Source organism: Meriones unguiculatus, chromosome 11 (assembly GCF_030254825.1).
Source record: "Meriones unguiculatus strain TT.TT164.6M chromosome 11, Bangor_MerUng_6.1, whole genome shotgun sequence".
NCBI lineage: Eukaryota > Metazoa > Chordata > Mammalia > Rodentia > Muridae > Meriones > Meriones unguiculatus.
In genome coordinates, this window is record NC_083359.1 from 88,630,725 (window position 1) to 88,645,355 (window position 14,631).

Here is a 14,631-nt window from a genome sequence, read left to right on the forward strand (position 1 = left end):
CATAAGGATTCTATCAGCTAATTAATACAGGGTGAGAGCTTTAAACAGAGAAATTAACTCAACAGGAACCTCATAACTGGTAGCACAAAGAGAAGCATCAAGTCTCCACTTGGCTTTGCTCGGTCTCTGAGGACAAGAACCATTCCGGTTCTCTAGTCCTTTCAGCTGCGAATGCGCTTAGAAAGGCATTCTCCGATGCTCCTGCCTCAGTGTGAGTGACGGGGGCTCCTGACTTCTCGGTCAGTCCTAATCTCCTGGGAGATGTTCTTTTTTGCAGCATGGTTTGAATCTCTGTTGTGTACCAGCCACGTGACACGTACCACTCCTGGCTTCATTGTCTTCACTCCTCTGTGATGCTGTTCTTAGACATGTTAGGCAGCCCTTGCTGGTCAGTACAGATTTGAAGTCTAGATGTCCAACAGGGATGGACAGATCCTGGAAACATGCATTGGAAAGCTCCGAAGTTCAAGAAAATAAATCTCAGGTGCTTATGAACTGTCAACTGCCATCCCATGGCCAGTGAGTTCCAAGCTCATAATGACGGTTTGCAGCAAGGCCAAACTCCCTAGTGCTCAGAAAACCTAATCAGAAAACCTAAATCTCATGAATGTTTATGTGGGCAAGTCCCAATCCATTGCTGCAAACCGGAGACATTCTGCGAGAGTTTGGTCTGATTATAAAACTATTGCTATGTGAGTTCAAGTTAAAATGACTTTTTTGCTTTCAGTGTTGGGAGAGAGCTGAGTCTGTAAGGCGCATGTAACTCTGAGGAGGTGGCTTCCCTCACAACAACCTCCAGCACCCCTATCCACGAGCCAGCTGTCCTGGTACACGCCTGCAACCCTAACACTGGGAAGGTGGGGACAGGTAGATCTCTAGAGCTTCCTGGCCAGCTAGCTTAGTCAAAAGCCCCCGTTTCAGCAAGTAACGGAGATGGACGGAGTCAAAGAAATGACATTTGAGGTTGACCTCTGGCCTCTACATGTGCCTGAGTACATCCTCAAGCACACATGCATGAACATGGACACACAGGTACACACACACATACACTTACATATACATATGCACACACAAAATCTTTCCTTTTATTTTTTAAATCGGTTTTACACACCCTTTCCACGATGCAAAGCAGGTTTTTTTTTTTTTCCTTCGTCTTGTCAGCTGAGGAATGGATGGTGGATGTAAGCATGGTTTCTGGGAGTTTGGCCTCTGTGTACAAATTCAGAATCTAAATACTTACATGAAGAGCGGACTGGCTATCCCTGTGCTAGCTAGAGGATGGAACAAAACTTCCCAGGGAAAGAAATGGAATATTGAGCCCTGAAAAACATGTTCACTTGGAAATGAGGATGAGGATCAGAGGAACAAGAGTGAGGAACAAAAATGAGTATTTCAGACAGAGACCAACTAGAAAAGGGCCCAATGGAACAAGATGGTAAAATCAGATTTTGTTGACTCTTATACCACCTGAACATCTGATAAAACACAGCTTTCCCAGAAGCTACCTGGGAAGCCCAATGGTCATGTAAGGACAATTGTAGCAAAGAATAAATCCAGGCTTTTGATCTTAAATATGTTAGTCTTTGAGAGACAAATTTTGTTCATCGCTATACCCATAGCATCAAAGACATATTTGTTCTTATTAGATAGACATTATTTATCATTTGTCTGTTGAATGCTAAAAAATAAAAATTCCAACCATTTATTGACCTACCCCTTCTGTACCGTTAGCTGGCTCATCGATATTGTAAATGGAATCGGAACATTCGCTGTTCCTCGGGTACCAGGGCAAGAAGTCTTTGAGCAAAATGATGCTTGAAATGAGTTGTCAATCATTGACTTGCAGGATAAAGGACAGAACAGGACAGAATGAAGATGCCAACAGGAGAACTGCATGCTGGGTGTTGTAACGTCATTGCTGCCTAAGGAGCAAGAAGACTAGGGTGTGAGAAAGATGTGCAGTATGTACCCAAGTCTTAGACCCCAGCTGTCCAACGTAAATACCGTGCCAGCAGTAGATCTAATAAAATAGCTGCAATAGAAGCTGAAGTGATGCTGTTAATTATATCCATATCTCATTTGGCTCATTGGAACAGTGTTTTGTAAAATCTGATGATTTTTGGCTTACGGTGGATTCATGACCTGACAATTCCATCATGAGATTAAAAAAAAAAGCATTTAATTACTATCTGTGATAGACACCATAGCTCACCAATGTAGCACATTTATAGAATAATTTTCTCAGACTGGCCTTAACTTACCCAGGCGGGCCTTGAGCTTGCCATCCTCCTGATTCATCCTCCCAAGTAGCCTGGATTGCAGACATGTCCCACGGGGCCAGCTACACTTCATTCTTGACTGAAGAGTTGAGTATCTTCAAGGTAAGAAAACCTTGACTTTCCCTAGTCCTTGAGAAAAGCAGCCCAGATATCAAAATCTTCACCTTGATCATATTCACTAACCACTGATTTTTTTTTTAAGTCATATTTTTTGCTCAGTTCTACTTTTTTCTGTGCAGGCACCTATTTCTCTAACATACTCTGTGGCAATTTCCATGCCATCTTTCAGGGACTCAGGGGAACATATCTTGTCTGGAATTCGTAGGCTTTTTGACAGCTGGACCTATTTTGAAAGCCCAAATATCCATCATGGAATCATGCCCAGGATATTAGGCAGGGTAGGCCACCCAGGCACACTCTTTGTGTGTGTGTGTGTGTCTGTGTGTGTGTGTCTGTGTCTGTGTGGTATTTTCTCACACACATTTGCTTCTGATTTTGACATGCCAACACCATGTGGAAAAACCCAACAGGGATATGCAGGATAAATCCTTTCCATTTTGAGTTGCGAGTTTTCCATATCCCTCTGCACTGTTTAAAGGCAAAAGTTACTATTGAATCAGACGTTATACATAACACAGGATTACACACACACACAACATACACACAACACACTTCCCAGGGACCAACATTAAGCACCTACATTTTATCTATACTAGTGTTTTTCAAATGACACATATATTAGGAACATTTCTGGAGCTTGGTACAATTTTAAATCTTTGGCCTCAATCCAAGGAATTTGGCTCTGGATGCCTGGGCAGGGCCTAGAAATATGAACTATAATAAACACTTAAGCAATCTCAGAATCCTGTTGCAATCTTACGATTATCCTTTGAAAAATACTGTTGTGTTTACTTAAGGAGTTTTTACAGTGCCTACCATGATACCTGCAAGGCCATTTCTCCACAGTAGAGCCAGAACTTTGTATTTTTATGCAGTGTCATCTGCTGTGTTTCTGTCTCTGTCCTTCTGTCTTTCTCTGTCTATCTCTCTTTCTCTCTCCTTCTTTTCTCTGTGTCATTCTCTCTCTCTCTTTCTCTCTGTTTGTATGTGTGTTTGTGTGTGTGTAACCCATAGTCCTCCCATCACCACAAAGCCCATCTAGAAGACTCAAATGGACCCCCTGAGAAGCTAACCGAGACAGCTGCCCAAAACATTTTCTGTTGAACTCTTGCAGTTGTTACCACTCTGCCTGGGGAAGGCAATACAATGTGTTTTTTTTGGGGGGCGGGGGAGAGTGTTGCATCTCTCTCCCATTGTTGGATGTCTTCGTTAACTTACTAGAGCATTTCACTATTACAGAGAGACTTCCATCTTGTGAGGACTGTCAGGATGAGTCCTTAAGTGAACCTGAAAGGAGGATTGTGGCCAGCATCAGACCTTGAATGGTGTGTGAACAGAGCAGTGGATGCCAAAGATTCCTGACGTTTAGTGAGGAAGAGGCAAGTGCTGGTCTGAGGGGAGATAGGAAACTATGGCTGTCCTTCTGCCTGGTTCCTGGCCAGTCTCCTGTTCTTTGGAGGATTGCTAGCAGCTGACCAGTCTGGGATAAATTATACTTGAAAATGGTAAAATTCTAGTCCCTTCTGTAGGGCTGGATTTATAACTACAGGTTGGTTAAATTTGACTTTATCACAGAATATCTTATTTTCTCCATTTATTGTGATTGAAAGTTTTGCTAGGTATAGTATTCTGGGATGGCATCTCTGGTCTCTTAGCGTTTGCAACACATCTTTTCAAGTCCTTCTTGTTTTCAGAGTCTCCATTGAGAAGCCAGGTGTAATTCTATGTTCCTTGGTCTTTTTCCTTTGCAACGTTTAATATTTCTTTGGTTCTGTATGTTTAGCATTTTGATTGTTATCTGATGAGGGGACTTTCTTTTTCTGGTCCAATGTATTTGGTGTTATGTTTGCTTCTTGTGCCTTTGTAGATATATCTTTCTTTAGGTTAGAAAAATTTTTTTCTATTATTTCTTTTGAAAAATCGTGTTTTGTGCCTTTGACCTGGGTTTTTTCTCCTTCCTCTATTATTATTCTTTACAGACTTGATCTTTTCATAGTGTCCCAGATTTCCTGGACGTTTTGTGTCAGAAATTTTTTAGATTTAACATTTTCTTTGATTGGTGTATCCATTTTTTTCTATCATACCTTCAGTGCCAGAGACTCTCTCTTTGATCTCAAGTATTCTGTTGGTGAGGCTTATCTCTGTAGTGCCTGTCCAAATTCCTAAATTTTTATTTCCAGAATTCTTTCAATTTGTGTCTTCCTTGTGGCTGCTATTTTCATTTTCAGGTCTTTAACAGTTTTATACATTTCCTTCAACTGCTTATTTTTCCTGGCTTTATTTAATGTGTTTATTCATTACCTTCAATTTTTTATTTGTGTTTTCCTGAGTTTCTTTAAGTTGTTTATTCATTTCATTCAATTGTTTGTGCTCTTTGGAATTTCTTTAAGGGTTTTACTCATTTTCTCTTTACGGACTTCTATCATCTTCATATAAGTGGTTTCAAGGTTTTTTAGGTTTGTGTGTTTGTTTGTTTTGTGTTTCAGCTATGTTGGAATATTCAGGGCCTGCTGTGGTGGGATAGCTGGGCTCTAGTGGAGACATACAATCCTGGCTGTTACTGATTGTGTTTTTGTTCTGTCACCTGGGCATCTGGAGTTGATGTGATTACAGATCTAGGTGCTGATTTCTGGGAGGTCGGGAAGGTATGGTCTGTGGGAGCCACAGAAAGCATGGGGTAGGGGTAGGGGCAGAAGAAGGGAAGCTGCAGCACATGTTCTGATGTAGCATTGGGGACTGGCCTGAGGTATTGGGTCTGCTGTGAGAACAGAGAATTCTTTACAGACATAGGAAGGACAGTTCTCAACTTCATATAGAAAGCAAAGCAAAACAAAACAAAACAAAACAGGTAGATAAAACAATCCTGAACAATAAAAGACCTGTTGGAGCTATCACCTTTCCTGATCTCCAGTTGTACTACAGATATATAGTAGTGTCACTGGCATAAGAAAAGGTACATTGATCAATGGAATCAAACTAAAGACGGAGCCATAAATCCACATACCTACGGATGTCTGATTTTTCATAAAGAAGCTAGAAATACACACAGGATAAAAAAAAATCTTCAACAAATGGTGCCAGTCAAAGTGGATATCTGCATGTAGAAGAATGCAAATAGAGCCACACTTACCCACCCTGCCCAAAACGCAAGTCCAAGTGGATCAAAGACCCCAACATTAAACCAGATACACTGAACCTGATAAAAGAGAGAGTTGGAAATCATGGAACACATTGGCACAGGAGATGACTGTTTGAATAGATCAACTTCTTAATGGAACTGTCTAGTTTCTAGAGTTGCAAGGTTGCTCTTTTTTGAGGGTTAGCTTTGGTCTAGACTGGATTGCTAAAACTCATTTTTGTGTAATTGCTCATAAGAGCTAAACCAGTCATCACAGCTCCAGCACATGAACTTCCTTCTTGTTCCCTGAACATCCTTCAGCTATGTTTTCTTCAGGACTCCTGCATGGTCTGGGACTGAGTGATCCCCTTTCTCTGATGGGGACTCACACCTCCTCTCCTAGGAGGCTCATCTTTACCCAAAAAACTACTTCCTTTAAGTACATTTAAAAGCACCAATCCCAACCATAGAATCCTCTAAGCCACTCACTCAATTTTTATACTCATTACTTTTAAAGATTTCATTTCTTGGTCTCCTCCTTAGATGGAATGTAAGTTCTGGATGGAACAGGGAGTTTGTTCTGCTTTGAACACTAAATATGTTCTGGTGATCCTATCCTGGCACTTAAAAATAGTTTGTGAATTAATAACAGTGTCCTTGAAGATAAAAATCCCTGTTTACTCCAGCCCTTTATCTACTCTAGTACTTAAGAGAACACACACGAGGACTTAATAAATTTTCATTAAGCTCTAATTGTGTTTTATTACTAGTTTCATAATGACCTATGGTTGTGAGGCAGTATAAATTCATGTTCGTTTTCACACCGAGAGACAGCCTTGCAGGAGGCAGCTCCATAAACCCAGGTGTACATGCTGGCTGTGGCATGTCCCCTCCTCAGTTCTGTCTGTGCCTTCTGCCAGCTTTTGCATCTTATCGTGTGTCTTCCCCCTAGCCATTCTGCAGATGCTTCCCTCTTGGTAGGCCCTCTCTCCTTGTTCTCAAGGCTGAAAGGTTATGCTGTTGCTGTACTTTGTGAGAACTGCTGTGGTTGGGTTGAGCTACACAAAATGGTCCATATGGTTTCAGCCTAAGAAACATGTGGCTAGTCTGACACAGTTGTGAGGAGAATCCAAGCGTTCAGTATCAGTGTGTCAATCTAGGTTCTTGCTTTCTCTCCACTTGAGCCAGAGCTCAGTCACAGCATATGGCTTGGAAGCACACAGAGTCCTTATCTCCTCAGGGTCAGAAAACACTCTTCATTCAGCTGCTGGCCGCCGGACCTCCCTGTAGGCCAGGATGGGTATCTCAGCAGTCTCTCAGGCCTCCACTGATACTCATCACATGACTTGTCCTAACACTTATGTATCATAACTCATATCAAGAGCCTATAAGATTTGGGAAATGGATCATTTTAACTGTGCCCAGGACCCATGACAGCTGATAAATCCTTCCCATCTCCATCACATGCATCAGTGCAAGAACACAATCCAGACAGTGTAGAATAAAAAAGCACACAAGGACATGACCGCTCTTGAATATGGCTGTACAAGATAATGTCTTGAGGTAAAACCTTAATGCAAAGCAGAATACAAATGCTGGGTTCTTGCCACACACAACTTCTACAGAAGCTTCATGGATGGCACCTGGCTCAAAGATCCATTGTGAGGAGTATTGGAAGACAATCAGTGGTCAGTGTCTGCCTGGAAGACACTGTCTGGAAGACGTGTCTGCCACGTCCACTCGTCATATCCTTTTATTAAAAAAAAAAAAAAAAACAAAAAAAAACCCAAAACAAAACAAAACAAAACAAAAAAACCAAACCGATTTGGTGGGAATAGAGGCAGCAGAGAGACACAAAAAAGACTGGATGAATCCCATCTCTGCTGTTTTGTTGGCTGAAGCATAGCAGGGAAGACACTAAATCTGTCTGTGCCTCAGTTTCCCCTTCTCTGATAGCTAGAGACACACGCCACCTCATAGGCGAGATGCGAGGACTTGTGAGATGAACAACGATATTTCTGAGGTGACTCGAATAGAGGTTTACAGATGCGAGCACCCCACAAGTGGCGTGCTGGCTGGAAGGGAGGCTGTGATGGACGACTGCACTCTGTCGACATCTGCCGATCACTCCGAGTGCCTGGAACAACACCATCTCGGGAGATGGCGGGGCCTCCCTGAGTGACACTCCGAGCGAGCAAGCGACGTGGCTGCATCATCATCATTGCACTGAGAGGCTGAACTTACCTGTGGCTGCGTCTGCGGTTCTTCGTGAAAACAGACCGTGCGGTGGGGGAAACATTACACTGTTTGATGCTGTGCAGATATGTCCCCCAAAGTGTTACTTAGGCTTAATAGTGAACGAGGTTTAATTAATTGTGACAGCGGGGATATATTCCAAGTCACCCTCACGCAAACAATTACAATAGTTAATTCTCAGCTCTCCAGAAAGGAGGAGGAATTCCTAGCAGAGTACAAAAATGTAGTCCTACCTATGTATACCTGTAACCCAAATACACCCCATTCCACAGAGCAATGGGGAATATTCCCAAATTAATGCTGCCCTTGGGAATAGACATTTAGTGGGTTTTTGCACAGAGTTTCTCCTGTTATTATTTAAGCTTCGGTTGGGAAATAGCATCTTGATCTGAGCACGCTTTGATGATGTAGGAATTTACAGCTATGAGCAGAGAAAGATCCATTTTCTTCGACAAATTTTGGTGGAGGCAGAAAAACACGCAGTAAATTAAACCTGATTTGCATGGCGCTGAGCACGTATGCAGCCCTTCCTGTGAGGCAGGGAACGCTCTTTGATTGAATTTTTCTATTTCTCTCTGCTTGTGCGGTATTCTGGGAACAATTGAGGAGTCCTCTGTTGGCTAATTAACACCTGTAAATTCGCATCGCCTGGTGTCTTCCTTATATTGCAGAGGCAATGAGTCCAAATCCTGGTAGGGTTGTATTTTTATTAAAATTTCTTCGTATCTTTTTTTTCTTTCCATGTCAAACAGATTGCTACATATTTAACCCTTTTGTACTTTTCGTGTTCTGTCTCTATCCTGGGAAATAAAGCAGAAACAAGAGAACTATTATTGTGCTGCTAAAAGAAAGGAATCACATACTCAGGAAGGAGGTGAACTTCGAAGTGTAGGTTCTAACTATATACATGGTGACATGCTAATTGGGGATTGAAATCCCAACTAACTTGTCTGCTGTCCAGGCTAGACGATAGAAAGGATGGTGCATAATGATTAATTCATTGACACATATTTCTTCCTTGACACATGGTGATGAAGACAGAGCGGTCTGCAAGAGAAAGGACGCAGCTACCTTCCTCTGGACATGGCCGGGTGACAGAGGTAACAGAAAATAAAGGCAAATTGACTAACACGTGGAAATACGGTTGTGGAAGCCTGGAACGCAACAGAGAAGCTAACCCATTGGGAAGGATCATAGACTTTTCATAGTAGATCGAGCTTGACCTGAATATTAGAAGAAGCAAAGAATCTAGGTTCTGGGCTGGGGAATTAATATGCACAAGTACCTTTTTCGTGGATGATGCAGGCACTCATGTGTCCACAGATCCAGGATGAGTTTCAAATCCCTGCATGAACCAACCAGATAGTTTGGTTAATGGGGCTTAAAGGTCCTACTGGTTTGGTCACCCTTACCCCACCGCAGGGTGAATTTTGTCCGTGATGACTTCTGTGCCATCAGGGTGGGTGACCAACGCTGTGCGGTATCATCCTACGTCCAAGCCCCTGGAACCAGCTTTACTATCAGAATAGGCCTCAGCTCATGATTCAAAGAGAAATCACCCCATTCCCCTCAGATGGCACGTGCGTGGGGCACTTTAGGGTAAGGGTAGTAGTTTTTTGTGTTTCTGTTGTTGTTTTGCTTTTTTGCTGGCCAGTTTCAAAGTTACACCCTTCTGAGCAGTTATGGTCAATAGGCTCCTTATGCTTGAGAAATTAATGGTGACTGAGATATGTTTTTAAAAAGTTCAACTAAATGGTTATAGGGTGAGGTTGATCCCATTGGCTGCCATATTAGTCAGGGTGAGGCATCATAACAAGCCAGTTCTCCCAAATGTATAAAGGCTCTGCAGCAGGACAAATACGTATTCTCTGTATATAACAGTGCCGAGCAGGACAACAGGTTGTTGGAGTGGCCTTCCTTCATTAAATTATTTATGGACCCAGGCTCATAAAACATGCATTATATTCGAATTGTGGCTATCAAAACAACACCAGGGATGTCTGTGTCATCAATATTGTATGTCACCCAATAGGGAAAATGGCATGAGAAGGAAGAATTGTACAGGTCAGGCCTAGAAGTGAACACATGACATCTGTCTACATTGCTTCAGCTAGAACTTATCATGTGGACATATCTAATTGCCAGGGTGCTATTAACCCAGAGAGGAGAGAAAAGCATGGATTTTACCTGGCAGCTAGTGGTCTTCACAATCCCCTTATACCATGCCACATCCTCAGAGCACATTGTACTTAAGTATGTATCTTTATGTCTAGGACTCAATAGTCATCCTGAACATTGAGGCCTAAGTTCATCACAGTGGCATGCCAGCCATATGGCCCCATGCACTGCACTCAGCACTGTTAGCCAGCGAGAAGCGTTGACCCATGGATAGAGGCCAAGACTGTAAAAGCAGGAGTTGGAGAAACTTTCTCTGTGATCTCATGCCTGGAGGCCCATGTTGTTTTAAGATGATAGGATCTGAAGTTCTTGTCTGGTTTATTTGTTCATAGTTCTGAAGAACATTATAATCAAACAGAGAGTTCTGAATAAACACACAGCTTTGAAAACAACTGAGCCAGATTTCCAAGTGACCTTAAAAGTTACTAGGAATTGTTAGCCAGTTGTGAAAGATGCTTGAAATTCCACCTCAAAGGGTAAGAAGCCAAATGACTAGAAGGCATGATTCTGACTGACTTGAAAGTCTTCAGACTTACTAGAAATCTTGTGCATTTAAAAAAAATTATACAGAGTGTATTGGCTAGCTTTATATTAACTTGACATGAGTTTGATGGAGTCATTTGGGAAGAGGGAAGCTCAGCTGAGAAAATGTCCCCAGCAGATTAGCCTGCCTGCAAGGTAGTGGTACATTTTCTTGTTTAATGGATAGTGTAGGAGAGCCAGCTCAGTGTGGGTGATGCCACCACTAGTTTGGTGGTCTTAGGTGCTAAAAGAAAGCAGGCTGAGAAAGCCGTGAGAAAAATTTCAGTGAGAAGTACTTCTTACTGAAATACTTGTGAAATGTCAGGGAGAAGTACCTATGGCTTCTGGCCTAGGTCCTGCTTACAGGTTCCTGCTCTGAATTCCCTGGAAGAAGGACACATATGCTATAAGATGAAATAAGCCCTTTCTTTCCAAAGTTGCTTTCCTTTTCCTTTTTTCTTTTTTGCAGTTTTTGTAGGCTTATTTAAAGCCATTTACTCATTTTCTCCTCTGCGTAGCTTGCCGTTGGAACTGGTGACTGATGGCCAGCTGTGCGGCTCTTTCTATGATGGCTCTTCAGTTCTTGGCGAGAGTGTTGTGAGCAATCTCAGCACAGTCAGATTTGTTGCCCTTCAGCAAGATTTGTTGCCAGCTCCTTGACATGGTGGACCAGAAACTTCCAGGAGCTTCGAGGCTCCATGTGTTTGGTTTTCTTATTGCTCCCATAACCAATGTTGGGCATCAGGATCTGGTCCTTGAATCTCCTCTGCACCCTGTTGTTGATACCTCTGGGTTTGCTCACATTTCGCTTAATTTTGACACATTGGCCTGACTGGTGCCTGATGAACCTCTCAGTCCTCTTTTTGATTATCTTGGGCTTCACCAGAGGCCAGAGAGTAGCAATGATGCTGCAGAAGACATCATCCATGTAATAAGGTTTGTTAAAGGGTGAAAATGGGATTTTAAACTTATACAAAATCCACATACCTTCACAGACTTCCACTCTTGGGTGTATGTAACAGGGAAAGAGCTTGAGTTTCAAAGGAAGACTATCTTAGGCTCAAATGCTACTTTGCCTAGCATTTGTTCTCTGTGTTTCTTTTCTTCATTTTCAAAACAAGAGCCATGCAACTAATCATACAGGATTTAAGTGAGATTAGACACAACATGTACAAACTTTTAAGTGGATGGATAACAAATGTTACAGACATAGCTCTGTTGTTGCCATTTTGAGAAATGAAAGATCTGTGCTCAGAATACCTGTCAAATGCTATGTCTAGTGTGTGTGTGTGTGTGAGAGAGAGAGAGAGAGAGAAAGAGAGAGAGAACTCTATCACATATAAACAAGAAATCACAAGGAACAATGAGTTTTCCAAATGTGCTCTGTGGTGCTGTAGCAGAAGTGATGTCTTAGGCTAGCATTAGGAAATTTGATGGAGACTGGATCTCTACTCTCACCAACCAAAGCAAATTCATTTCACATACATGCTTCGTGTGGAGAATTTCCACTTAAATTATTATTCCTTGTTTGTCTAGTTTTAGTTTTTTATTTTTGTTTGTTTCTTGGTTTTTCGAGACAGGGTTTCTCTGTGTAGCCTTGGCTGTCCTGAACTCACTTTGTAGACCAGGCTGGCCTAAAACTCACAGAGATCCACCTGACTCTCCCTCCTCGAGTGTTGGGATTACAGGCATTTGCCACTGTGCCCGGCTAAGATAGTATTTATTAAAAGTGAATTGTATGGCAAATGGTTTTTAAAACAATGAAACCCAGAAACAAATCGCATTTTATTACAATGGAAACAATGATGATGCACATCGGTCAAACCCTGTGTGTTAGACATCATTATTACCCACACTGTAACTAGTGAGAACTTCAATTAAAAAGATATGTTTTACGTATACATATAAACTTCCTTGTTAGGCATGTATGCATGTGTGTACATACATACACATGAAAACACATACGTACATTTTGCCTGCTATAGTGCTTTTGAGTAAAAAATAATCTTGTCAATGCTATAACGGATTATAATATTTCTCAGTTTTTAAAGACCTTCATGAACAACACCTTCCAGGTCCAAACTTCAAATCTCATTTTTTAAACATTAAGTGAAACAGTTTTCTCACCCTCTTGAAATACTAACCTATAGCTATGTTTAGCCAACAGCTATGAGTTCACACCTCTTGCTACAGCCTCTTAATGAGTCAGCATCCTTCACTGGGCTCCTATTAAAATGAAGAAGCGTGTAACCGTTTTCAGGCAAGTTGAGAAAAATAAGACTGCTTCGGAATTTTTCATTGTAATTTCATCCCAGGGGTCCTAGAAATGCAGACACATGCACGCTCACGCTCACCAGCCAACACACACATACACACACACACACACACACACACACACACACACGCAAGCTGAGAAGGGGCTTATAATTGTTATGTAAATGTATCTGATAACTAAAGATTAGGATGCCAATTGTCTAAGGAATTTATATAATTGAAATTCTGAGGGAAAAAAAAATGTGTGATGGTGAGAGAAAACACTAGACAAATCTCTTAGAAAACGGTCTGGGCTCTCTTCTGTTTTGAAACTTCGCATCCTTTCTTGTCATCTTACTTACATTTCATTTTAGCCAGTGGTGCAAAAGCCGTTTCACCTTAAAAAAATACCATCAATTTTTTTTGTGTGTGTGTTTTTAAAAGGAAGAATCCCTTTTCACACTGTAACAGCCTGGTACTCACGGAACTATGCAACCCTGTGGCTCAAATTCTCGGGCAAGCAGGAACGTTTGATGGTGTTTTCCTTCCCTCTGGCTCTTGGCACAAGCGGTATACAGTTGCAACATACTGCGCATGAAAACTTTCCTTAACAACCACACACGACCTCTGAATTGACTTTTTTTCCCCCTTCAAGGGAATCATTATTTCCTCAATCTTAAACAGTTTAGTTGATTGAATCAACCATATCATTATTGTAATAGGTCATTAAAATAAATGAAAAAATTCAAACGATTATAAAAACCTCTGTTTTCTGCAATACCATCACAGCCAGAAGCCCCAAGTCTATAAGCTAAGGCTGTGGCAGAGCTGCCACGCAGTGCCACTCGTATGCCCTCTGAAATCAAGACACACGTAAACAAATTAATCCAGAGAGAAATGTCTAGCTGGCGTAGTCAAAGGTTGAAACCACGCTGCGAAGGAAAGACATTAAAGTAAGATTTTTATTAGTTTCCCAATAGCTTGAGGAGGAGCGGTAGAAGAGCCACTAGATCTGAATCACAGTCTCTTTCTGTGCAAACAGAAAGATTCTGGCTCTATTTCCAGTAAGTCCGCAATGTGCTGATAGGCCTGTCATAGCTCAGTCACAGTTCAAAATGTGTTTCTGGTGCTCTCCTTTTTGGTGCATGACAGACATGCACCCTGCTTGCTTGGTAGATGCTGTCAAAGCAAGTTCTGTGGCCAGTGAGTTAGGAGTAAAAGCGTTGTAAGTCACTCTCGAGTAGAAGCTGGAATAAATCTTGGGTTGCCACACCTTCCTCTCCTTATAGTAATGGCTGCAGACATTCAAGAAGAAGTAGATTTAGGTTTTTGTGGCTTGGGTCCCTAAGTCACCATAACACAAAAGAGACTCCCCTGCTGACCTATGATGGTCAAAAAAGCATATGCAATCATTTTTGCTCTGTTGAACTTTGAGACTTTTGGAACTGTTTATCACTACAGCAAAACCTAGCCTGTCCTGACTGTTATAGCGTATGTAAGCAGCTTGGAATTTATTAAGCATTATTAATATTAACAATAAAGATAGAACTAGTTTTGAAAGCTTAAAAACATTTCTTTGTTCTATTTGGGTTGTTAAAGCTGTCCTTAGGAAAATAAGAGTGCCATTTTGTCTCCTTAGGGAAAAATCTCAGGGACCCCCACCCTAGTGACAAGCAATTAATAACCGCTGGGAGAGGAAGAAGAATTAGTCTTTCCCAAAGATGAATCTCCTAGTTGGTTATTCAAAACCAAGCAGTCAGTGATAAAACCATAAACAGACAAGCAACGCTAAACGGACCCAGCAGGTTGTATTAATATATATTATATCTGTGCACATAATACATATCACAATAATAAAAAATGAGGTCATGGGTTTGGGGTAGGGTCATGGGAGAAGGGATTAGA

The 14,631-nt window shown here is 41.6% G+C and overlaps 1 pseudogene; it reads right to left on the minus strand.

The window, feature by feature from the left end:
• Positions 1 to 10,967: 10,967 nt before the first annotated feature.
• LOC132646546 (large ribosomal subunit protein eL32-like) lies at positions 10,968 to 11,401 on the minus strand (annotated as a pseudogene).
• Positions 11,402 to 14,631: the final 3,230 nt, after the last annotated feature.